Raw genomic sequence first — 25,922 nt, forward strand, 5'->3', positions numbered from 1 at the left:
CACTTCTGCCTCATTTGGAGCCCATGGATAGAGTAAAATAGTTACTGGGGAGAGGTCGAGAGACTTCCAGGATTAAAAAATAAATATATATATTTTTTTATTGGCAGGGGCAGGGGGGTGGAACCCCAGACCTGAAACCATTTTTAAATTTCGTTATGGATTTTTTGTCTTTTTTAAACATTTTTCTTCCTTCATTATAAATGAAACAAAAAACCCCCCCAAACAAACAAACAAACCACAAAATGTATCATTGTGCCCTACACACCCCTCCTACTTTGTATATGCCTAGTGCCAAGAAAAGATTACAAATTAAAAAAAAAAAGATAAAATATATATTATTTAATCTCCTCTCTAGATCTAGCAGGAAATAATGAACTGATGCTGTCACCCTACATTTCTTACCCTTTCTAAATCAGAGATTTCTCAACCCTTCTGGAATAAACTAATCCTTTTAGCTGGAGCACATGGGGGAGGTGCCCTGCGATGTCATCGACCACTGGTGAACTTGACTTCTGATTGACTGGCATCCCAAAAGATTATGTAAAGAAGCTGTCCTTGTTTTGCAGGATTTGCAAATGTGTTGGGGAGTACGGGGGAGGATTTCGGAGTCAGTGTATGAAGAATATTAGAAACGCGGCTGTGTGCTGGGCTGACATCCTCTAACACGGTACTCTCTCTCTCTAGGAACAATTGACTAATAATGTAAAAAGACTTTACCAACCGAGGCAGTGGAGTAAGCACCTGTCCCATCTGGTCCCCTCCCTCGGTTCAGCTGGTAGGGACTCAGGCCACCTCAACCAGCTGAACAGAGAGCGGCAGCTAATTAGCAGAGGCTTTATTGATCACCACCACATATGGATTATTCTAATTCCATCCAGAGAGAGGGCAATGGGCTTGTGAGTGTCAGACCCTGCCTGATCACTGCCAGGCACTCTGTGTCAGAGCTGCAGAGTGGCTTAATACCCGGAGGGGAGGGGGAGCTAAGATTCCCAGCAAGGGGCATAATCATCAATGTGAACTCAGTTCTTCATCAAATCAATGTAGCCCTACTCAGAATACAGCACGCCACCCTTCTATAGGGCTGCCTACCTAGAAACATAGAAATGACGGCAGAAGAAGACCAAACGGCCCATCAAGTCTGCCCAGCAAGCTACGCACTTTATCCATTTTTTTTCCCTTTTTCTCTCTCCCACCTGTTACTATTGGCTTCCAGTACCCTCCAGCCCTAATTCCCCTCCACCCAATTTAGAGAGCAGCTCTGTATCTGCATCCAAGTGACATCCAGCTCAATTAGGGTAGCAACCGATGTAACAAGCAGGCCACCCCCTTGCCCCATACTCTTACCCACCCCTGCTTTTATTTTTTGTTTTGTTTTATTTTTTATTTTTTTTTGGAGATAGCAGCCCTCCATCCTTCCGCTCCGTGAAGGTGGAACACCAACCAGTGGCCACTGGCATCCCGCTCCGTGAATGCCTCTGTGGCTACTGCCGCTCCGTGCAGTGTTTGAATGCCTCTGTGGCTACTGCCGCTCCGTGCAGTGTTTGAATGCCTCCACTTTATTCACGCCCTCTAGACTTGATGGATCCACAGTGTTTATCCCACGCCCCTTTGAAGTCGTTCACAGTTTTAGACTTCACCACTTCCTCCGGAAGGGCATTCCAGGCATCCACCACCCTTTCCGTGAAGAAATACTTCCTGACATTGGTTCTTAGTCTTCCTCCCTGGAGCCTCAGCTCGTGACCTCTGGTTCTGCTGATTTTTTTCTGACGGAAAAGGTTTGTCGTTGTCTTTGGATCATTAAAGTTTTTCAAGTATCTGAAAGTCTGAATGTGACTGAATGTGAAAGTCTAGTGTGACCCACTCTCTGCTGTGTACTGCAGTGGGCATTTTCTCTGTTCTTTGCTAAACCAGCTCCCGTATTCCCTCACTGTAATAGCTTTTGCTATATAAATGCAATCTTACCACTGTCATTTGCTATGTAGCTGGGCAGTGCTGAAATGATGCTTCGGAAACAAACGTCATTGCTCTGTGAACTGTACAGTGCAGTGTACACTGATGGTGCTTCGTAAATATTCATTGCTCCGTGACTGCATTAATAACACGAACAGACGAGATTGCTCGTGGTAACAGGAGCTTGCAGTCCCCTGGCCTGGCGTGGGTGCGACTTGGTGACGATTGGATACAATCGGCTAAAGAGTCAAGCAAGTCCCAAAGCGGTGCCGGAGCTCTGGGAAGGGGTGGGTGGTGGGGGTCTGCTCGTCTCTATTACATTGCAGCAGTGGATGAATAATCTCCTGGCGAGAGACTGATGTCTACCCCAGCGGAGGCAGAGGAGCTGAGGGCTTCCAGGGGCTGCATTAGAAAAATGAATGTGTAATTCGGAAGGCTAAGGGCTGCCCTTTCGCAGGAGTCAGGGAATTTATCGTGCCAAGAGAGACGGACGGAAAATGTAAAAGAGATCAGAAACAGAGGTCTGCTGGAGTCCAGGTCATTATCTATGTGCAAATGAATGTCCCCTAAGTTCAGCCGGCTGCTGGAAACAAGATTTAGATATGACAGAACATTGAAAAATTCTGTAATAAGGGGTAGAAGGTGAAGAACAAGAGCGGTAAATCAGGATCTGAGGAAATAAGAAAAGCTTTGCAGAGAGGTGGGGATAGGAGAGGCCTTTGGCGCGCAGGCAGCCCAGCGCCCTGTTCTGTCACGTGAGGAGGAGGAAGTGAGATCATTCGGTGACAGGAACAATGGCCATGGGCCAGCAGCAAAGCAAAAGACAATCCAAATCCATGGAAATAAAGGAGCCGGTGGTAGGGTCTGCGGATCTCCTTATTAGGCAGGTACTAGACTCCTGGATCTCTGTCCCGGCTCTGTCAAAACCAGGGCTCTCTGCCTGACTTGGAGCCAAGTCACTCCTTGTCTCCCTGCCTCGGTTTACTTGCCTGTAGCGTTCTTTCTCCCGTACACCCCCTCCCTTCTCCTAGCGCTGTGGTTACAAAGGGCTTTTGGTCTCTAAGGTTCCAGGACACCTCTAAGCCAAAGATCCCAAACCTCCATTGGCAGGAACTTTCCAGGGGCCACTGAATGAGGTTTAGGTCAAAAGATGTTTCTCAGAGCTTTATTAAGCTATAATTGCAGGCTGTAACCCACCCCTTCAGCTTCTTGCACACTTTGTAGGACTGGAGGGGGTGGAGTGACTCCATCATGGGGTGGTGTGATGGAAATAACGGAGCAGGGGTGCATTTTGACCTTAAACACAAATGGGAAAAGCTCCGTAGAACATCTGTCCCAATAGGCTTTTAATTGCTTGCTTTTTTTTTTTTTTTTTTAAAGTAGTTTGTAGTGAGCACCTTAGAATGGTGGCTCCTGGAGTTCGTGCATTGATTGAGAGACTGAGGCGGATTTGGAATAAAATGGCAACGCACCTCTTGGGGGGAAAAGAGGTAAAAGGGTGGCACGAAAGCTGGCGGCACATTAGTTTTTCAGCTTGAGCGAAGTCTGGGCGAGTGTAACACATTTGTGTGCTTTGGGAAATCACTCCTGCCCCATTTTCAGCATTTGTTCATAACAAAGAATTAAATAAATTATTAACAGGTTTCATACTAGATCATATAAGAATCAATATTGACAGCTGACTGTAGTTAGGATGAGGCAAAGCAGAAAGGAGATGGATAAAAAAAAAATAGGAACAGCAGAAACCTTGTAGAAGCCTAAACATGCACCACACTTTAATTCCCACTGTGATGAAGCGAGCGTTTATTCACAGGTATATGGGATGGCTCCCTAGTGAGAATTAGGTGGAAAAGAGACGGTCCGGAAGTCATGTAAACGAGAGGTACACAAGGACAGAAAGCAGGGCACCCAGCCGACCTTACAGCAGCCAGTTGAAGGAAATTGTGACTTCCAAGAGAAGGAGCACTGCCAGGGCTGGTTTTAGGTAATAGGCGACAAAGGCACGTGCCAAATTCTGGAGGCATCCAAAAACTGGGAGGACTCCTGATGCTCATTGATTCCTGGGTGCAATATCTCCAGTCCTCTGCCCCTGGGCACCATAATCTTAAATCCGGCCCTGATCACTGCTAAGATCAAATACTCACAGTTTTGTAATATTACGCTTGCAAGGGAAATGAGCAAAGCAGTCTAAATAACAAGGGATCCCACCCTATAGTACATGGCATACATTGAGAGGGTGCAATAATAAACCAAATTTGATGTGACTTGCAACAAATACGTGTCATAAAACTGGAAAAGTAGAAACATCTTTCTTATGAGACTTGATATAATCCCAATTTGTTGCCAAAGAAAAGATCATTAAGCCTTAATTTAGCATTGCTGGAAAGGAAGTCTGTGATATGGCCTTTGATGGGCAAACTGCTGAATTCTATCAGGCCTAGAGCCCTTTGAGAACACCCAAGAGATATTTAGAGGAACATGGTAGGGCTGTTCTGATGTATTAGAGAAAGGAAGTGGTAAACAATTTGATCAAGTCAGGAGTGCTGACAAGTCTGTCCTAGGGTATCAAAAGCCAACTAACTCCAAGCCAAGTGAGATGAAATAAAACCAGCATTAACTCTGTGGGATATTTCTTGTTTTTTCTTTTTCATTGAATACCTAGAGAAAGGAATTTAAAGCAAGATGAGCAGTTGAACATGGCTTGGAGTAAGTTGGCAACTTGGTATGGGAGAAACCAAAGTAGACTACACCAATATAATCTAGACTTGTCCTCTATGTACTGAGCAATAAGCAGTCAATAGAATTACAGTACCTAGTGTTACGGTCCCAGTCGCGACGGTCGCAACCTGGCCCTTACCTCCTTGGTCCCATTCCGTCTCCGAGAGCCTGCAAGCTGTTTCGCGGTGTCTCCATGGGGCGGGACGCCATCTCCTTAGGCGCGCGCGTGCAGGAGCCGCGCTTATGAAGGCCTTTTCCTGCCACTGAAGGCTCCGCCTTACCCCTGACGTCAGACGCTGCGGCCTACGTAAGGCCGCCGCGGAGCCCAGAACTTTGCCTTGCAACGAGGTTCCTTGCGGTTCCCAGTTGCTCTGAGCCCCGGAGCGTGCTATTGCGTTAGCAGCTCCGTTCCTGCCTACGACTTGCTACGCTTCTGTGTCCAAGTCTTGTCTTTGCTTTTGCTTGGTTCCAGTACCTGTCCTGCTTCAGTGCTTGCCTGGTCCCAGTAACTTGTCCTGCCTCAATTCCAGCTTGGTTCCAGTACCTGTCCTGCTTCAGTTCCTGCTTGGATCCAGTACCTCTCCTGCTTCAGTTCCAGTTTGGTTCCAGTAACCTGTCCCACTTCAGTTCCAGCTTGGTTCCAGTACCTGTCCTGCCTCAGTTCCAGCTTGGTTCCAGTACCTCTCCTGCTTCAGTTCCAGTTTGGTTCCAGTAACCTGTCCCACTTCAGTTCCAGCTTGGTTCCAGTACCTGTCCTGCTTCAGTTCCTGCTTGGTTCTAGTAACCTGTCCTGCTTCAGTTCCAGTTTGGATCCAGTACCTGTCCTGCTTCAGTTCCTGCCTGATTCTGGATCCCTGCCCGCCTGCTTCAGCTTCCGTGATCTCCTAAGTCCCAGTGGCTGGGCTCCTACGGGCTCCTCCCGGGGGAGCTCCGGCTTCCAGGGTGAATCCCCTAAGTCCCAAGCGGCTGGGCTCCTACGGGCTCCTCCCGGGGGAGCACCAACTTCCTTGGTGAAGCTCACCGTCCATCGCCTGCCTGGTATCAGCCTCCCGGCCTGCCCTCAGCAGAGACTATAGTCCATCTCTCTCCAGTCTCCCGCAGGCCGGCCCAAGGGTCCACTAAAACAGCTTATCCACAACACCTAGGAATACTTGGTAATGAAGACTTAACAATCCTACACAGGTCAGAGCTGGCCATAGCATGTAAGAGCAAGAAGAACACACTGCAAGGCAAAATCGATAGCTCATTATGCATTCTCTGAGAGTGAGTAATTCATGTCAAACTTATCAATATTGCATACAATAAAACTATTATCAAAGTATTTATTCAGTGCTTTTATCCAAAGCAGGTTACAGACGTAACATAAGATTTATTAAAAAATTACAGAAATTCCATACAGTCTAGTGCACAATTTGGATAGGGAAGGTGTAAAGGGCTTACATGCCATACAGATGGGAGGTTTCAGGTATATAGTGGAAAACTACTGCCCGTTTACTTGCAAGAATTCACTGCTTCCAGTAGATGAAAATATCACTACTCTCACACACATGCAGCTGCCAGGTGGATAGCATTCTCTGCTTTCACTGACATGGTTTTTACCAGAGGTAGGTCTTATCAGATGAATCTGATCAATTTTTTTGACTGAATGACCAGAGAGTTGGATCAGCAGAGAGCACTAGATGTTGTGTACTTGAATTTTAGTAAGACATTTGACACATCTCCACATAGGTGACTTATAAATTATTTGAGCATCCTTAGTGTGGGTCCTAAAGTGATTGAGTGGGTTAGAAAATGGTTGAGTGAGAGGCGACAGAGGGTAGTGATAAATGGAGTTCACTCCAAGGAGAGGGACATTACTAGAGGTAGAACAGCAGAGATCGATCCTTGGACTGGTTCTTTTCACAATTGTCATGAGCAACATTGCAGAAGGATCGCCGGGAAAACTCTGTCTTTTTATTTATTTATTTATTTATTTACTTATAACATTTCTACACCACCTATCAATTACTAAGTGGTTTTCTTACTCTCTGATGATACCAACATTTGCAACAGGGTAGGCAGCCAGGAAGGTGTGGAAAACATGAGGGATCTAGCACAGCTCAATGAATGGTCTAGAGTCGGGCAGCTGATACTGAAAAATGCAGAGTTAGGCATTTATGTACAGTACGGAAGGTGAAATTCTTCTCCTGAAGTAAGAGTGGGATCTGAGGATGATCATATCGGATGATCTTAAGGTGGCCAAAGAAGTGAATAAGGTGGCAAAAGCCAGAAAGATGCCAGGTGCATAGGGAAAAGAATGGTCAGCAGAAAATAAAGAGATATTTCCCTTATATATATACAGTAAGTCCCTGGTGAGACCTCACTTGGAATACTGTATACACTTCTGGACCACATCTTCAAAAGGATAGAAATTGGTTGGAGTTGGTCTAGAGGGAGGCTACTAAAAATGATCATTGGTCTTTGTTCTAAAGCATATGGGGGACAGTCCAAAAGATCTAAACATAAATACCCTAGACGAAAGTTGGGACAGGTAAGACATGACAGAAACATTTAAATACCTCTAAGGTTTCCATGCAAATGAAGAGGACCTTTTTTTTTTTTTTTTAAGGAAATGAGGCTTTAGAACAAGGGGTCATGGAGTGAAAGAGAGTAAACTCAGGAGTAATCTAAATAAAAATGTCTTTAACGGAGAGGGTAGTGGGTGCACAGAGCAGACTCCCTGTAAAGGTGGTGTAGTCAAGGACCGCTATTTGAATTCGAGAAAGCACAGGAGATATCTGAGTGAGCGGTAGGGTTTGTAAAACTAAGTGGTTGGTGTAAGTGGGCAGGCTGGATAGAACGCAACAGGCTTTTTCTGTCGTCATGTTTCTATGTTTCTAGCAATCCCTTAGGCCTACAAAGCCTCCCTCCCCCCCCCCCCCCCCATTACTTTCCCATTTTCGGCCTTAAAAAAGAAGAATCAATTGCATTGTTCAGCCCCATAAATAAGCTAATAAAATACTATCTTTTTCCACTGGAGAGGCAGAGTACTAATGTACTGAAATGATTCACCTTTACAGCATAAATTTGGAATCAAATCAATCTGACTTGCAGGATCATGAAACAGTGATCTGAACCAGATCAATTCCAACTTTGAATTAGACCATTAGAGTTGATTTGCTCTGTTATTTCTCCTTTGTTTCTTCAGGTTTTTTTTTTTTTTTTATGCATCCTGTCAGAACACTGAATGCCAAAGAATCAATTGCAGGATTTTGCCTGTAGCATCTTGCACAACTAAACAAGACACTTGACATTTCAGTAACTAACAAGAGACAATTTATGAAACCTCCATGTCAAGATATCGCAGGCCAACCTGGAGAACTACAAATACCAGAATACATTGGGATGGGAATTGGAAATATTTTTGTTTAGGGTGTGGATACTTCTGATACCCTCTGGGATGGGTTATTGTCATAAGAGAGATTATTCCTGGGGGCAGTTCTTGCATGCATTAGCCCAAAAAACAGGATCCAGGGAGGATTAGAAAGGAAATTTGAATCTGGTGGTAGCCACAGAGTGTATTGTTTTGACTTTTTTCTCTGTGATCCTCTGGGAAGTATATGTTTATAATATATGCTAGAATGAACGACAACAGGTGTACCACATAAATTGCTATTACTACTCGTATTATTAGAATCTGGTGCATCTCTTGTTGCATTCAATAGCTCACAGGCTGCGCCCCTCAGCCACCTCTTTTACCTTTGCAGCTGGGCTGGCCACTGCCTGGTGCTGACCCTTCCCCTCAACTGCTGGGGGAAGGCCGCCGAGCGCCATGCGGCAGGACACAACCTGCTCCTACCTCTCACCGCTCCTCTTAGGCACGTGTGTGCCCGGTGCGGGCCTTTTAAAGGGACCATGGTCAGAAATTCCCCGAGGCCCCTGCTATTGACATCACCAATCATTGCCCTATATAAGGGCAACTCCCCTGATGCACTTTACCTCAGCAACAGGTCCAGCTACAGTTGTAGTATGTGTTGCTTGTCCCAGCCTGTTCCAGCTCTATCCGTCCCTCTTCCTCTCCCTTGGACAGACACCCGGTTCTGACCTTTGCCTGGACTCTCAATATGCCCGACCACTGCCTGCCTCTGTCCTTAGCCTGTCCTTGGACCACAACCCTAGCCTTTTCCAGAGACTTTCACATAAGTCCTGCCGGTCCTGGCACTCAAAGGCTCACCCAAAGGGAATGTGGGCTGGTATAGGTGAAGCTCCAGACTGCTTCACCTGGATCTGCCTGCTGGTGGTTAGAACCTGCAGGGCTCCTCCTTGCTGGTAGAGCCAATCTCACCTCATCCCAAGGGTCCACAGACAAAACATCTCTTTTCTAAATTATCCTCAACACCTAACAAATTTTATTTTTTTCAATGACATCCAGCAAGTCACAGTATCAGAGCAGAGCTGGTTCTTATGGGAGCTGCATTCAATGCTTTCAACTGGGTTGCATCAGGAAGGTACTCGTTTGACAAAGTCCCTCATGAGAGGCTTCTAAGAAAGCTAAAAAGTCATGGGATAGGAGGAGATGTCCTTTCGTGGATTACAAACTGGTTAAAAGACAGGAAACAGAGTAGGATTAAATGGTCAGTTTTCTCAGTGGAAAAGGGTAAACAGTGGAGTGCCTCAGGGATCTGTACTTGGAACAGTGTTTTCAATATATATAATATATAAATGATCTGGAACGGAATACGACGAGTGAAGTTATCAAATTTGTGGATGATACAAAATTATTCAGAGTAGTTAAATTACAAGCGGATTGTGATACATTACAGGAGGACCTTGCAAGACTGGAAGATTGGGCAACCAAATGGCAGATGAAATTTAATGTGGACAAGTGCAAGGTGTTGCATATAGGGAAAAATAACCCTTGCTGTAGTTACACAATGTTAGGTTCCATATTAGGAGCTACCACCCAGGAAAAAGATCTAGGCATCATAGTGGATAATACTTTAAAATTGTCGGCTCAGTGTGCTGCAGCAGTCAAAAAAGCAAACAGAACGTTCTGAATTATTAGGAAGGAAATGGTTAATAAAACGGAAAATGTCATAATGCCTTTACATCACTCCATGGTGAGACCGCACCTTGAATTCTGTGTACAATTCTGGTTGCTGCATCTCAAAAAAGATATAGTTGCGATGGAGAAGGTACAGAGAAGGGAAACCAAAATGATAAAGGGGATGGAACAGCTCTCCTATTAGGAAAGGCTGAAGAGGTTAGAGCTGTTCAGCTTGGAGAAGAGATGGATGAGGGGGGATATGATAGAGGTCTTTAAGATCATGAGAGGTCTTGAACAAGTAGATGTGAATCGGTTATTTACACTGTGGAATAATAGAAGGACTAGGGGGCAGTCCATGAAGTTAGCAAAGTAGCACATTTAAGAATAATCGGAGAAAATTCTTTTTCACTCAATGCACAATAAAGCTCTGGAATTTGTTGCCAGAGGAGGTGGTTAGTGCAGTTAGTGTAGCTGGGTTCAAAAAAGATTTGGATAAGTTCTTGGAGGAGAAGTCCATTAACTGCTATTAATCAAGTTTACTTAGGGAATAGCCACTGCTATTAATTGCATCAGTAGCATGGGATCTTCTTAGTGTTTGGGTAATTGCCAGGTTCTTGTGGCCTGGTTTGGCCTCTGTTAGATACAGGATGCTAGGCTTGATGGACCCTTGGTCTGACCCAGCATGGCAATTTCTTATGTTCTAGCTGAAGGTGCTGGATGAACCAACCAAACCCTGAAGGTTGTACATGATGTGAGCTTCTCCTAGGACAAAAGAAAAAGTCAAATGAATGGCAGTCTGTACTCCTCAGGTGACGTTATGATAGCTTAGCCCTTGATTTTGCTATCAGGGTCTGATTTGTGCTTTTTACAGAGTCTCTATGAGACTGCCTGTTACCACAGGGTTGCATATTACTTTAAATTTACACTATTTGTGTTTTAATCCTGATATGATGAATTTAAAATCCACTTGCTCCTTTCTTCTGTACTGTTTTAGACTGTGGTGGGTTATTTTGGTTTTTAAACTCTAGCTCATTGTTAAAAAGTAACTGTCAGAAAAACAAGTCAGCCTGTAAATTTTCAGTATACTAACCTAATCTCTGCAATCATTTTCATTTCTTGGGTTTAAGTATTAATTCAATTAGAGTTACATTTTAATTAAAAAAAACTTTAGATAATTTGTAATTTCCAAGCTATGTGCCACAACAATCATTACTTTCAAATGCACTGGAATGCATATTTTTCTTTTAAGCTATTAATGAAAAAAGGTATCTAAAATATATTGAAACTGAGAACACACCAGAATGTTTTGCAGATCTCCATAAATTCTGATATTAGAACAATCCAGTGGTTTGGTCTCTCTCTCCACTTACTCCCTTCCCAGCCCCTCCCTCCTACACACACACACCACCACCACCACCACAATATTTTAAAAACACACCTGACAGATCTTGATTTTCTCACTCATCATTGGAACCTCTCGAGTTTACCCACCGAAAGTCCTTAATGTTAAAAAAAATCTAAAAAGGCATTTGATAACATCCTATATTAGGACAAATGCATAATAGTTATCTTACCAAAATATTGTGCCTTTCTTTTAGTTCAAAATCAGATCCTTAAGGTAAGATAATACTTTTCAGCACGCTGGACAGCAGCACGAAACCGGCTCCCGGTGAAATCTTTAGTATACTATTCACTTTATCGAGATTTTTCACATTTATATAGTGTGCTGGCCTGATAGAAGGAGAATGCATCTGGAAAGTTAATCCCAAATATATTTAGCTCAAGGGAAAGATATCATCTACATGTTGTTTGCTATTATATTGAGTTAAAAGAACAAGCAATACAGCCGCGTTACTATTAGTGTACGATTCAATGTAATAATTTAGCTTCTGAACATTGTCACGTCTTTTAAACGTTTAAGACTTGTGTGTTTAGATTCTGGGGTATATTTATTAAAAATGTGTCTTGTCTTTCTTGTATTTAGAAATCCAGATAGTTGTCCTATTTTCAAAAGACTTTTTCCATACCCACAGTTCTTTGCATGGACTACTATACTGTAATTTAGCATTTCTATGACACTTATTAGATATATACAGCACTTTACAGATACATATAGACGACAGTCCCTTCTCTATGGAGCTTACAATCTAGTTAAGACACTATAAATAAAACAAGAAATTTCAGGAAAAGTATGTATTACAGTGAGCATGTTTAAAATTGAGAAGGCTTAAATCTAAGAGAGCCATGGTTAAAATGTAAAAAGTAACCTAAAAAAGGATGGTTTTTAGGAGACCCTTGGGAGCATGATGCACCAGTCTAGAATGGCTTTTCCAAGTGTACATTGCAGGAAAGTGGAGATTGGAAGCTAACAGTGCGGAGGAAGGGCACAGATAAGAGCAGTTTACCCAATAAGTGTAGGTCTCAATAAGGAGTGTAAGGGAGTTAGAGAGAAGAGATAATAAGGAGCCGAGGAGTGAAGGCACTTGTAGGTGAGAACGAGAAGTTTGAATTGTATGTAGAAATAGGTCTGGAACCAATACAGTGACTTGAGAAGGTTTAGTCACATGGTCATAATGGCACTGGAGGAAGCTGACTCATGCTACTGAGTTTTGAATAGACTGTAGTGGAAATAGATAGTTCAAAGGGTACCTGTGAAGGGGAGGTTGCAGTAGTCTAAGCAAGAAGTGATGAGTGAGTGGAAAAGGGCTTTGGTATTGTGTTCAGAAAGAAAGGGATAGATTTTGGGGATGATATAAAGAAAGTCTAAGGTGGAAGTGGGTCATCCAAGCATTTACATCAGACAAACAAGCTGAGATTTGGGATTGTCTAAGTGAAAGTTCTGGTGCAGAGAGAGAGATCTGGGGAATAAGACAATATGGCCCTGAACAGAGTCTTGGGGGAGCACCATCTGATAATGGGATAGTGATAGGAAAGGTAATAGGATAACCAAAAAAGGATAGTGTCCCAGAATCCAAGTAAGGGCAGAGTATCAGAGAGTTGATGGTGATCAATGACATTTAAAGTAGCATATAGGTTAGGGAGCTTAGTAAGGACTATTTCCATGGAATGCTGTGTACTGAGCCCGAAAGGCAAACAAGTCAAGGCAAGGGAGGTAAAGTCTTAACTGCAATGTGTACCTGAACAGCAAATGAAAGGAACAAGGCATTGCTTTCTACTGACCTAACAAATTTGCACTTATAATTACACAGGGCCTATCTATGATATTTATACACTTATCCTCTCAATATATTCTTCTTTGGCACTGGAACTTTTTAGTGGTTTTAATAAAGAATGTAAATTGAGTCGTCTTATGCTTCTCAGATAGCCTATACTTTAAGTCAGGTGGGCAACTCAGGTCCTCAAGCGCCACTGACTAGTCTGTTGTTCAGGATATTCCTAATGGACATGCATTGTATGCAAATCTATTTCGTGCATATTCATGATGGCTATCCTGAAAACCAGACTGGTTGTGATCCTCTAGGATCTGAGTTGCCCACCCCTACTTAAAGTCACTTATGTGTGTCTGATTATAGGGTCACCATAGGCACAGCCAGCTCTTACTGCACTGGCATACATTTACAGAATAATGTCCTACTACCATATATATTGAAACCCACAAGGCACAAATTACCTCTGAAAACATATCCACATTTCAATGCACCTCCATCTTACCCTGAAACACCCTTTGGTGTTCCAGTGCTAAGACTTACACACATAGCTCTGCCAATGCATCCCAGTCCTGACCTGTAGTGCCCCCTGCTACTCCAGTACAAAATCCCTAAACACAGCCTTGTTAATGTACCTCAATCCTGCCCTTGCTAGCCCTCTTACTGTTCAAGTACTGATGCACAACTCTGCCAATGTATCTCAATCATGATTTGAAAATACCTTATCCAGTTTCAGCCCTGTTCCTCTCCATGTAGTGACTTTACATCATGGTAAACTGATGGGTGATTTAATGATGCAGACAACACTTCGCATGAATTCAGGTACCAGACCTCACTTGTATCCTAGGTCTGAGCTGAACTCAGAGCTCCTGCAATAGTCATATACTTCCTCCTATCTTCAGCTGCTCATTTGGACTTTCCTTCTTGTCCCCATTTAATTGGTGGATAGTGTTATGCTTATAAAAGATTGATTAGTTAACCAAGTCAATTATATAAATGGCCATGAGATGTATTGAGACGAGCAGTGTAATGATTGCTGTGTGGAGCTCTGCTCCTTTCAGCAGCTGCTTGAAGCTGCAAATGTAAGAGAGCTTCAAAGCCCTTATTAGTCTGACATAAGTTCCTTCCCTTGGGGAGAAGGGTTTGGCCATTCCATTATAAACAGGCAGTGACAATTATAACTGCTGCTAGGTTCACATTAGAGCCGTCTTTACATTGAGCTAAAACTTAATACCACTGGCTGTATATCCATGCTAAGAGACAGAAAGGGGCCAGCACTGGTCTGAAACTTTACTGAGTATTAATCTCTAGGGGTGTGCATTCGTTTGCAACGTATTGGTAATCCGCAATGTATAGGGCCATATTCATTGTATTCGTGGGGAAGCGAAACGAATCGTGATTCCCCACAAATACAATGAATCTTCACTGAATTATTCGGCCGTCTAAAGGAGCGAATTTAAATAAACCCCCCACCCTCCTGATCCCCCCCAAGACTTACCAAAACTCCCTGGTGGTCCAGCGGGGGGTCCTGGAGCCATCTACTGCCATTGGCTGCCGGTATTCAAAATGGTGCCGATAGCCTTTGACCTTACTATGTCACAGGGGCTACCGGTGCCATTGGTCGGCCCCTGTCACATGGTAGGAGCAATGGACGGCCAGCGCCATCTTGTGCTCCTACCATGTGACCAATGGCACCGGTAGCCCCTGTGACATGGTAAGGGCAAAGGCTATCGGCGCCATTTTGATTACTGGCAGCCAATGGCCCAAGTGCAGGAGATCACTCCTGGATCCCCGCTGGACCACCAGGGACTTTTGGAAAGTCTTGGGGGGGGGGGGGGGTCAGGAGAGTGGGGGGGTTGTAGTTAATTAAATTTTAGCAGGGAAACGAATAAGAATGAATGCATGAACGTATCGGGGGCCTCCCTTGCCGAATGCAACGTATCGGCCCCCCCCGACGAATATGAATACCGAATGCAACGTATGCGGTCCCTCTGCACATCCCTATTAATCTCCCACAAATAGTACTGTATTGGTGTCACTTTTGTAATATACCATCCAACTGGCTCGGGTATGCCCCCTGGCTTGAGTTCCTGCCTCCTGGGGCTGGCAGTGTTGTTGATGTACAACTCCCAGTCCTAGAAGAAGGGTTCAACCAAGTGGTGAGAAGAAGGACCAGAGCTTAACATGCCAGAATGCCTTCAAAAAATGTCTTCCGAGAGAGAGAGAGCAAGAGCTGCCCACAACATGGAACAACCCTAAGAGAGAACATCATGGAGAGGCAGCTCTGAAGTCAGAAACTTACCAACCAAATGCTGATAGAAGAGAAAAGGAACCCTAGTCCCCAAATATACTTATATTTATCTCAGATAAATGTGGGTACCTTATATTTTGCATTTTCCACAAGATCTACATTCCTCTTCATCTCTCAGTGCTCTCAGGGTGTGACTTGCTTATCAGTAAGAGCAGTAGTCATCAAACCACTGGCTGGGCCCCAGAATGTGGCTGCATCACTTTTATCATTCATGGGAGGCCACCTGAGAAGTTACTGAAGGTTGGGTAAGGTATCAGTGACAGCTCCTTTATATGAACCAGATGAGAAAGGAAGAGAATAAGAAGGAGCTAGCAGGGCGAGGTAGCCCACAGAATAATACAGCATTGACTTATGAATATTTCTAAACTTCTCTAGGAAAGTAGAGAATTGTTATGAGAGCATCTCTTTATAAAGTTGGCAGATCTAATGAGTGCAATTTGTTTCTCCTTTTCATTAAGAAAATCTGTATGAGCAGCATTCTGAAAGATGTCACAGCCTTTCATCTAATTAAACCCCAGCAGGCAGTGTGTGCTGGAAAATCCCCACAGAGTGGCTGTAATGGTGAAACAGTTCATTATGAAGCTGATGGCACTGGGTCTGGCCTCACTGCTCTCATACCAGGGAATGAGCACAGAAAAATAGACATTCACTGGTTACTTTTGAAGCTCAAACACCAGAGCAAGTTAAAGCAATTTGCAAAAGAGTGGATCCAGTCTGATCCACAGGGATGGAGGTATCAACCAAGCAGACCTCTCCAAATTGCTATCCTATTACAAAGCACTGTGCATATATCAGAAATTATTACAAAAAACCAAAGCAAAACACATTGATATGTGGGATGCACAAAATAAAAGTGGTAACAGAGTTGTATAAGTCCCTACCCTAAAGAGCTTACCCTGCTGCAATCACATTTTACTTGCCCTTCATTTCTCTGTCAGCACCATCACAGCTAACTGTTGGAAGAATTTGCGAAATGTTCTCTTGTTTTGTTAAAAATGGTATAGCCCTGTAATAATCAGGATAGCTCTGTGCCGCATGGTTCAGTTCTTACCTGTAGGAAAATGCTAAACCACTTACACGTTATAACAATTACACAATACTTGCGTTCTATTGGAATGAACAATTACTTTCTTGCCTAATTAGAATAAGTACTGTTTGTGTCTGCCCCACGTGGATGAAGGCCTATATTTAGGATCCCATGCCGGGATTTCAGTTTTGGAATCTCAGGTGTCTGTGCAGATGTTACATGCATGGACCTAAGAAGGCAGAACTGGAAAAATAATTGTTATTTAAACAAACAATTGGACTGTTATGCAAATAGTATTTCAAAGGGCTGTTCAGTCATAGCAGCCGGTGCTGGGGTGGAGGCATCCGACTCATGATTTCACTGTTGGAATACCTCGGACCAGCCTCCCAAGTGCGAGACTAAAGAAAGAAAGAAAAAAAACAAACAAACAGCACAACAGATGGGGAAAGCATCCTGAACAGAGACCCAGCTCTGCCGAGAAGTGCCAGGGACGTCAGAGACACCAGCAACAAAGGGTGAGTCCTGGGAACGCCGAGACGAAAAGAAAGTCCATTGTCGCCACTGAGTTTGCCAACTGGAGTGAGCAGGGATCCAAGCCACGAACAGGTGCCACGGCGGGAAGCAAAGCTGAAATCTCCAGGCCCTGGCTTCTTTTACTCTGCCTCTCTTTCAGAACGGCACTTTTCAACCCATTGCTGTTATGTAAACTATTTATGTTCTAGCTTATTCAACAAGATGCGTTCAAAGCGGATTACAAGTATGAAAACATTAAACATCAACATCAGTCTAAATATTTTGGGCCCCACTGTACTAAAATGCCTGGGCTGACATTTAATCGCAGCTGTACTCAAACACTAAAAGAAGCAACTCCCCGATGCACCAAATAGTACACAAATGCATCAGGAGTTTTAAAAAAGTGTAAACCTAAAAATGTGCACAAAAAAGAATATTATGCATATGTCTTTAATGTGCACAAACTGGGGGCTATGCTTCTAAAACGTGGTTTAAGTGCACAATGGGGCCGATGCAATAAATATGCGCAGAAAATGGGCGCTCAGGGGTTCCTAGCAGGTGCCCAGCCACCTCTCCTGGGCTCCCGATCCAATATTAAAATGAGGCGCTAGGGACAAATGTGCGTCCCTTGCGCCTCCTTGGAATCGGATGCACAGGAGAGGTAGCTGTCAAATGGGCCCGTCAAGCCGGTTGGGAAAACGGATGCTCAATCTTTGGGCATTCATTTTTCTTCTGTTACCGGCCAATACATGCACCGTGTATCCGTGTATCTTGTGTGTGTGTATTGGACATCCAAAACATTTTTTTTTTCAAATAATAATATTTTTTTTTAATAAATACTGCTTTATTTGGTTCCTCCTACATAGTATTGCTACAATACTATTAGGAGGACTCTCAGAAAGCAGGATTTTTCTTTTTTTTTTTTTTTCCAACGCGCCCTTGAGTGTGGCATACAGGCTTGTGTAAAATTTGCTGCACTGCAAGGGTGCACTGGACACGCGGAAAATTAATTGGATCACGGAGGTTAGCCTCATCCACATAGATTTCCATACGATGAGCACTATTAGCTATGCAGAGATTTGGATGTGCATTTTGGACGTGCTAATCTCCATATTGGATCGGGAGTTAGGGACGTGCATCCGAAACACGCGTGCAATCTCGAGTTAGGCCATGCGCAGTGGCTAGTGCATGGTATTGAATTGGCCCCAATGGTTTTGTGTGCATGAGCCATGATTAATGTACACAAAAAAATATTGCTCAGCGGTATAAACCAGGGTTTATGTGCAAAAAGACGACATTTAAAAGCCCAACGCGTGCCAAAACGTGTCAAGCCGGTGCACGCCGAGCAGATTTTGAAAGCTGGCCGTATGTGCGTGTACTTGCTGCTGCACACACAAATGAAAAGTTAAAATATAGGGGCGAGGCGAGGGCGTTCCTGGCTATAACTTGAAATTAGCATGTAAATACTTAGGCACACTGGTATGTGCCTTGGTCCCCGGCTGCATAACTTTACTTCTGCTATGGATGCTAAAATAAGGGGCCCTGGATTTCTAACCATAGGATGAAGATGAATGATGGAAAACATTTTCAAAATTTAGGCGACATCACAGACAGATATGGCCACTTAATTGGGCTGTGCTGAGCAGGCCAGAAAAAAGGTTTAAAACGCGTGGTTTTCTTGCACATGTGTCTTTGAGCCTGGACTGTGTGAATCGAGGCAGGCGGCGAGTATGTCCACATGCTGGACAATGGCAGAAAGGAAAAGCATTTTTGTTTTTTTGGTGACAGTGAGCTGCAGTGAAACAGGTTGGCAAAGGCCAAATGGCACAGCTGCAGGCCTCCTTGGGCTCGGACGGCGAGAGCATGAAAGGTGAGCGAGCTGGTGTGGCGCTGAAGGAGGTTATTTGATTGGAACTGCAATCCTGGTTCAAGGAGCTGAGGAAAGAGATATCAGTGGTAAAAGGTGAAATTCTGGATTCGACTGGGGAACTGCAGGATGAGCTGGCTGAATCAGGCACCTGTATTGATGAAACAGAACAGATGGGGGAGGATTACTCTCAGCAGCTAGCAGACCTAAGAAGCCCTGCAAGTGGCCAATACAGAAATATGGGACAAGCTGGAGGTCTTAGAGAACAGGGAAAGGCAGAATAATATCTGCATAAGGGGGCTCACCTAGCAGAATGAATATGAGGATTGCTCTCTGACTGTATAAAATAAATTTCATACTAACCTGGGCAGCGGAGAGTCTGATATGGATGACTTGCGCTATTGAAATGGCCCTCAGAATTCCAGATCCTCAAAGAAACACCCTCCCTCGGGATATATACGTCTTCCTCCGTGACTTCCCTATCAAGGACAAAATTATGTCCAAAGCTCAATCATAAGAACTTAAGAATTGCCTTTCAGGGTCAGATCAAGGGTCCATCAAACCCAATATCCTGTTTCCAACAGTGGCCAATCCAGGTCACAAGTACCTGGCAGGATCCCAAACAATAGATCAATGCCATGTCTATAATGCCCTGTGATAAGTAGTGGCTTTTCCCAAGCTTATCTGGTTAATAACAGCTTATGGACCTCTTCTCCAGGAACTTTTCCAAACCTTTTGTAAACCCAGCTATACTAGCTGCTTTTACCACATCCTCCGGCAATGAATTCCAAAGCTTAATGGTGCATTAAATGAAAAATAATGTTCTCCTATTTGTTTTAAATGTGCTATTTACTAACTTCATGGAGTGTCCCCTAGTTTTTGTATTATTGGAGTCGGCTGACTTAGACTTGTCCTGACTGGTTCTGATACTAGTTGAAGAGGTTTCTTTCACTATTGTTAGATAATTATATAAATCATGCTAGGTTTTGAAAAAGGCAAATAAATCTGTGATGTCAACCCTTCTGTTTGTATCTGCCAGTTGGGGAGGAGGCAAATGATACATTGGAGGAAAGGAGGAGGGAGAAGGGGTTAATTTGTGGGGATGGAAAAAGGTGGGGGTGGGAATGGGGGGTATAGGTGATGTGTTTGGTAGGGGGTCCTGGGTGGGCTAGGTCATGGGATCTTGATAAAGAGTGGGCATACGTGTTCCTATAGGATTTTCTCATACAACGTACATGGGCTTAACACTCTGATGAAATTACATTTGCTGTTTCATAACATTGTAAGGATGAGGGCAAATGCAGTATTTATCCAATAGACATATCGCAGTAAGAGAAATGAAGGGCTTTTAAAGCACAAAAAGTACAATTTGGTAGTCTTGGCCTCCAAAGTGCCTAACAAAGTGTGGGGTAGGCAGATTATTTTCCAAAGACAGGAATGTGCAAGTGATTAATGAAGAAAAGCAGGCCCCTGATTTTAGGAGGGGGGGGGGGATAATTTAATCTTATCTTATGTCCCGGTTTGGATGACGCCTTTTCTGATGGCTATGCCCAGGGGAAGCAGAGAACTAAGCTGCAATCATTAGACATCCATTTTACACTAATTATATCGCTGTAAGAAGGGGCACTTTTAACTCAGTGTGGGGTTGGAGGGGGGCAGTTTTATATACACAGTAGGAGGTACGAACAGCAAAGCTGACATCGCTGAAGATTTTCTGCTGTTTGAATCGATGAAAGGTACAAGAGGAGTCGTGATGCTGAGCGCTTCGGATACATCCAGGTATGGCATTTTTTTAGAATACTTTGTAAGCAAGCAAGTGATATGTAAGAACAGAACCATTTTTGAGGTGCTACTTAATAAGGGGATGTATATCAGAGGGGCTGTTTCCAAAATATATCATTGTCTGTTTCCCCTGAGAGGAAACTTAAGCACAAACTCACATAGGAGCATGACTCGGGTTGTATTTTGGAGGAAGATACCTGGGAGGAGATTCGACTAAGAGCAGCTAAATCATCTATATGGGCTAATTTGGCTGAAAATACATACAAAATTTATTATAAATGGTATCTTATACCATGGAGGTTAAAAGAATATATAGAAATCAGTATCAGATGCTTGTTGGAAAGGGTGTAGTAACCTGGAATGTCTGGGGCACATATGGTGGGGATACCTTGTGCTAACTCCTTTTTGAAAACTGGTACAAAAGATTATTTTTTAAATTACTCATATATGGTTAGAATCAGATCTTGTGCTATATTTATTAATTAGTTTACCTTGAAGGTGTTCCCAAGAATCTGTCCAAGTTAATAGGTCTTGTCCTTCTGGCAGCAAGATGTAAAGTGGCAACATTTTCTCATTTCAGTGGGTGCAAAAGCAACATAACAAAATGTTGGTGTTTTTTGTAGTGTTTCATATTGAAAATAACACAAAGTGAAATAGCAACTTTGTTTGTGGGGGTTTTTTTTTTTTTTGCATCGTTTAAATAAGACAGCATGCCCCGCTACTGATCTCTGGCTTTCTCTTCATGTCTTCCCAACTAAGGATCCTCCACACTCATCCCAGCCTGTCTTCACCTCTGATACTATTTTTGTCTCCTCCCATCTATGCTGGGAGGCTTTTCCATTCATCTGCCCCACCCTTTCCATGGAGATGTAGGTCAATTTGCATATAATAATAATTAATATGAACTATAAAAGGAATTTGTTGATATGTTGCTGAAGAGCTTAGTTTGTCAGGAGATTCATCTTTGGTTTGTTGGAGCATAAAAGTCAACTTTTCAAAATGATTGGGGAGTGCTAAACTCAACACAAATTAGAAATTACCCTTTCCTAGACACAGTTGCTCAATATTAGGAGTGCTCAAGCACCCACCGAGCTGGCACCTATGGATGAATCCATCATTCTTTGAGCCTGATACATTGACTCCTTAGGTTACCCACCCACTTTCGGAGAGATCACTTGTATGGGATAAGAGTGAAGTGCTAGCTCTCTGCAGGCACATTTTTTTCTGCTGGGATTTGCTAATGATCATCATCTGATGGTCTTAGTGATGTGGTAGGACTGACCCAGGCCTGAGCCTTGCCATAATGGCAGAGGCTTGCCAATGTGCTCCCTGCCGCTTCCTCTGCCACCCTCCATTTGCTAGCAATGGTAGCAGTGGCAGTGGGAGTCAGCAGAAGCAACTCCCCTTCCACTTTCTCTGCACATCCCGGGGTCCTGGGGCTGGGGGAGAGAGAGGAACAAGGAAGATGAATGCTCCTGGGGCTGCAGGTTGGAGGGAGAAAAGAGGAAGAGGAATGACTTTGCCTAAGGAGGGGGAGAAAGAGGAATGCTCCGGAGGCTGTGGGGGTGGGATGCGTGACTGAAGTTTTGCTTAGGGCATCAATACCCTTGCACTGGCCCTGCAATTACTTATCTTAAGTTTTCGCTTCCACACAGGAAATCTACCACTGAGCCAAAGGGAACAATCTCCCCTGCCGAGCAATTCTTACCTACTTCATCCTGATTGTCCATTTGCCTTCACTCCTGGTACATTGTCAGAGTCATGATGAAAGGGGAACTACGACTGAGAATGGGTAGCACTTCTGGCCATCTCCTGGAGTGTTTTTGTCTCAAGGCTTCATCACTCTAATAAGCGTCATTAAAGTTTTCAGAGTGTACAGAGCACCTGCAGCGAGGCTGATTCAGAAACATGTGCTGTTGAGAGCATAGTCCTCAGTTTTGCTTTTCTGTGGTTTGGATACTGCAACACAGATGAAGGACCTAACACACTGTAAGAGGACTCCCAATCATTTTCTTCTCAATACAAAGGAAAAGCTTGGTAGACTCTGGACTGGGTGGGGGTAGCAGTTTTACTTTTTGTTATTCTGTCCTGAGCATCTCAGATCGGTTACAATGATATTGATAAAGTGAGATCAGTCTCTCATAACTAGCTGCTGCCAGCGAATCCTGAAATTAATCATAATGATAAAGCAAATACTAACCAAGCCCCAGTTTATAATGATGATCCAGAGGCTTTCAGAGACCCCCTTGTTAAATCATTTTGTGAAAGCAAAGGGTTTTCCTCACTAGGTGGAGCAGAAACAGTGAAAACACCTTGATAAGAAACAAGGCAGCACCGAAACTTCAACATCTGATGAATATTCCTCTACATTTAAAAAAATAAACAAAAATTTTACTCATTCTGGCTTCACATCTGAATCCAGAGTGACTTAGTCTACATTGCCACCTCATGTCATCAATTAAACAAGCTTCTCCAGTCCTGCTTTTGCCCTATTGCACAAATGGATTCATAGGTCTGATATAATATATATATATTATATATACTTTTATTTATTTATTTTCAAGGAAATCAATGGCTAAATCAGTCTTAGAAGTGCATGCTGCAATGGTTCAAAACCAAGACTGGATCAGCAACCTGGTCAATTGAGCTACGGTAAGGTGGCAACCTTAACTGGGTCCCTCCAGACCAATGTAAATTTTGCATATAAAACATTTCCGCTAAGTTTGAAAGGTACAGCTTAACTGAAAAGAATACCTTTCAGCCAGCTCTTTCCAAAATTTTAATACAGTGCACATAGATGAGCAATCCAGGGATAATAATTAATGATTAACAAACGTTGTATGTAACACAAGCATTCTTTAAATCCATACAACGACTGAATGGAACTGGGTGAGGCTATATCTGCTGTTTTATTGTGAAAACAACACATAAATCTCATTCTTGAATCTTGATGACCAAGATGTCACAAATCTTTGGGTCATTCTAGTATCCAGGCCCGGCGTCACTGGGTGTGCAAATCATGCAATTGCACAGGGCGGCACGCCCAGAGGGGCGGTGCTGGGAGCAGAGAGAGGCCCATGCTGCTGCCAGTGGAGCTGATCCCACCAGCAGTGGAAGAAGCAGAGGCCCGTGGTGCCGCAGGTGGACCTGATCCCACCGGCGGCAGAAGAAGGAGGTCCGTGGTGCCGCCGGTGGACCCGATCCTATGTACCCCTCGGCATTGGGAATAGCTAATGCCTTGAGTAACATGGGATTTGCATGGAGGAGCACTGAGCTGTGTGCACATTTTTTACTCAGGGGCATGCACACAGATTTATTTCAGGTTTTATGATGTTTTACATTCATAAAACATGATGTGCATTTTGTGCGCACAGCTCTTCGGGCCAGAAAAGTTAGGAGAGGCAAATATTCCAAAATAAGCTGAACTCTTAAATTTAGGCACATAAGTTACTTTCCTATTTTCAACTGAACTTATGAGCCGAAGTTTTCAGCTGAAAATTCACCTACATTTAGAATCCAAAATCTTAGGTCCCTAAATATAGGGCTAGAATTCATTTGCCTAGATTTAGGTTCCTCATTTAGATGCCTAGTTCTGAAAATCAGTGCTAAGCTCCTGACTTTGTTTCCCTGCCCTAACTCCACCCCTGTAGTCATCCACTTTTTAGGATCCCTAAATTTAGCAGCTTATTGAAACTAGGAGCCTAAATTTAAGCACTCATCCTCAGTACATTTTCAAAACGGTCAATTTAGGAGCCTAATGTTAAAAATTAGGAGCCTAAACCCTTTGAAAACTGGTCCCCTAACTCCAAAATTTAGGCACCAAACCCATACAGGTGAATTTTCAAAGGAGTTATGCATGTAAATGTAACATACTATCATAGAAATTTTCAAAAGGCATTTACCCCTGATAAGTGCACTTATTGCGGGTAAAACCTATTGATAATTCAATGGCATATATTCTGGCAACTTTCAAAAGCCCACTTACACGGGAAAAGTGCATTTACACTTATAAAAGCCAGTTTTGTTAATGTGTGTAAATGCTTTTGAAAATCGGGCCCTTTGATATTAGGTCTCACAACTTTTATAATGCAGAAATCATGTTTTTTGCACACTAAGATGATAACTTTTAAAGCGGAGTCACACATGTGTGGGGGTTCGTCGGCCCTCACCCAGGAATGTGACCGTTTAAATAACATATATATGTGCGCATGTTATAAAATAACCTGACAGCGCACCCACGTGCACACAGTTTTAAGTGGATGTGCACCTTTGTGCGCAAATGCCACTTCTACTGCATAAGTGGGAGGATCTTAAAAGACGGGCGCCAATGCCTTTGGCTGTTTTTCCAGTTCGTTCCCAGTTCACCCAGTTAAGGAGTAGGACTTCCAAACTGCCCTAGTTTAATAGCCTTCCTTCCCCCCTGTCAGCCCCAACTTTTAAAACCCTGCTGATCTGTCTGTATTGTTTTGTTTTACTACTTACATGTCATCCATAGCAGAAGTAAAGTTATGCAGCCAGGGACCAAGGCACATACCAGTGTGCCTAGGTATTTACATGCTAATTTCAAGTTATAGCCAGGAACGCCCACGCCTCGCCCCTTTATTTTAACTTTTCATTTGTGTGTGCAGCAGTAAGTGCACGCACATACGGCCAGCTTTCAAAATCTGCTCGGCGTGCACCGGCTTGACACGTTTTGGCACGCGTTGGGATTTTAAAATGTCAGCTTTTTGCACATAAACCCTGGTTTATACCGCTAAGCAATATTCTTTTGTGTACATTAATCATGACTCATGCACACAGAAACATTGGGGCCAATTCAATACCATGCACTAGCCACTGCGCATGGCCTAACTCGAGATTGGACGCGTGTTTTGGATGCTATGTGTTCCCCTCTGGCTGCCCTTTAGCCAACAGCAAACCAGAAGAATGTGCAGAAAGGCTAAAGCATCCCAGCAAGATCCTCTTACCTCTATGTGTTTATATATACGGTAGCTACTTTTTAACTCCAGCCAAAATGTTTTAGCTGCATTTTTTTCCCATTGCCTAGCAACATGCAAACCTAATGCCCCTGGGGGTTCCATGCTGGGTCGAACCCAGGTTGATTGAGCTCAGCATCCTGTCTATCTCAGCGGCCAGTTCAGGTGACAAGGACCCAGCAGATCCCAAAACGTAGATTTATTTCTTGTTACTCTCTCCCAGGGGTGGCAGTGGCTTTCCCTAAGTCTACCTGGCTAACAGTGTTTCATGGACGTTTCCTCCAGAAACTTGTCTAAACCTCTTTTAAACCCCGTTGTGCTCGTTGCCTTGACCACGTCCCCTGGCAAAAGATTTCCACAAATACTACTTTCCACAATTTGTTTGACATCTACTGGTTGTTTCATTCAGTGGCCCTTGTTTTAGTATTATTTGAAAGGGTAAATAATCGTCTTTTATTTACCCGTTCCACCCTACTCATGATGTTAATAACTTCTAGCATGCCCCTCCTGTTATTATTTGTGATAATTGTGGGTGGATCCTTGGGCCGGTGGCAGATGACCACGCCCCTGGGGAAGATCCCGAGA

The sequence above is a fragment of the Rhinatrema bivittatum genome, chromosome 12, assembly GCF_901001135.1.
Source record: "Rhinatrema bivittatum chromosome 12, aRhiBiv1.1, whole genome shotgun sequence".
Lineage (NCBI taxonomy): Eukaryota > Metazoa > Chordata > Amphibia > Gymnophiona > Rhinatrematidae > Rhinatrema > Rhinatrema bivittatum.